The sequence below is a fragment of the Perkinsus marinus genome (assembly GCF_000006405.1).
Source record: "Perkinsus marinus ATCC 50983 genomic scaffold scf_1104296949166, whole genome shotgun sequence".
In the NCBI taxonomy this organism is placed as follows: Eukaryota; Perkinsozoa; order Perkinsida; family Perkinsidae; genus Perkinsus; species Perkinsus marinus.
In genome coordinates, this window is record NW_003209981.1 from 1 (window position 1) to 1,170 (window position 1,170).

Here is a 1,170-nt window from a genome sequence, read left to right on the forward strand (position 1 = left end):
TCGGCCAAACTGTCGATGAGTGCTTCAGGATTCATAGCCAAGGTGATGCACTCTCTCTGCCAAACCAGAGGACACAAAAAATGGATTGAACGGATTCTGCGAGGTGCGATGTCACAATATCGATCAAAAGGTTTTGGTCTTGCACTACCTCGCTTCTGAAAGGGTCTCGGTTCTTAATATAAGACCAGTCAGGTATATAGACTGACAGCTGTGGGGTTCGAACCCACGCCCTTTCGGACTGGCGCCTTAAGCCAGCGCCTTAGACCACTCGGCCAAACTGTCGATGAGTGCTTCAAGATTCATAGCCGAGGTGACGCATCGCTCTGCCAAACCAGAGGAGACAAAAATGGGTTGAACGGTTTCTAGGAGTTGCGATGGCGCAATATCGATCAGAAGGTGTTGATCCTGCACTACCTCGCTTCTGAAAAGGTCTCGGTTCTTAATATAACCCCAGTCAGGTATATAGACTGACAGCTGTGGGGTTCGAACCCACGCCCTTACGGACTGACGCCTAAAGCCAGCGCCTTAGACCACTCGGCCAAACTGTCGATGAGTGCTTCACGATTCATAGCCGAGGTGATGCATCGCTCTGCCAAACCAGAGGACACAAAAATGGGTTGAACGGTTTCTGCGAGGTGCGATGGCGCAATATCGATCAGAAGGTTTTGATCTTGCACTACCTCGCTTCTGAAAAGGTCTGGGTTCTCAATATAACACCAGTCAGGTATATAGACTGACAGCTGTGGGGTTCGAACCCACGCCCTTTCGGACTGGCGCCTTAAGCCAGCGCCTTAGACCACTCGGCCAAACTGTCGATGAGTGCTTTAAAAATCATAGCGGAGAAGATGCGTTACAATATAGGACATGACACAAAAACGGTTTCGAACCGTTTCCGCGGAATGCGTTCTTCATCAAATCACACGAAAAGAAATTTCTAACAGTTGTGGGATTCGAACCCACGCCCTTGCGGACTGACGCCTGAAGCCAGCGCCTTAGACCACTCGGCCAAACTGTCGATGAGTGCTTCAAGATTCATAGCCGAGGTGATGCATCGCTCTGCCAAACCAGAGGACACAAAAAATGGATTGAACGGATTCTGCGAGGTGCGATGGCACAATATCGATCAAAAGGTTTTGGTCTTGCACTACCTCGCTTCTGAAAGGGTCTCGG

The 1,170-nt window shown here is 49.9% G+C and overlaps 4 non-coding genes across 4 annotated transcripts; all 4 read right to left on the reverse strand.

Moving 5' to 3' along the window:
- Nucleotides 1-202: 202 nt before the first annotated feature.
- Pmar_PMAR005650 lies at nucleotides 203-282 on the reverse strand. Its single transcript has one exon. It is a non-coding gene; the product is annotated as a tRNA-Leu (tRNA).
- A 186-nt stretch (nucleotides 283-468) lies between these two features.
- On the reverse strand, nucleotides 469-548 carry Pmar_PMAR005651. Its single transcript has one exon. It is a non-coding gene; the product is annotated as a tRNA-Leu (tRNA).
- Nucleotides 549-734: 186 nt separating this feature from the next.
- Nucleotides 735-814, reverse strand: Pmar_PMAR005652. Its single transcript has one exon. It is a non-coding gene; the product is annotated as a tRNA-Leu (tRNA).
- Nucleotides 815-935: 121 nt separating this feature from the next.
- On the reverse strand, nucleotides 936-1,015 carry Pmar_PMAR005653. Its single transcript has one exon. It is a non-coding gene; the product is annotated as a tRNA-Leu (tRNA).
- Nucleotides 1,016-1,170: the final 155 nt, after the last annotated feature.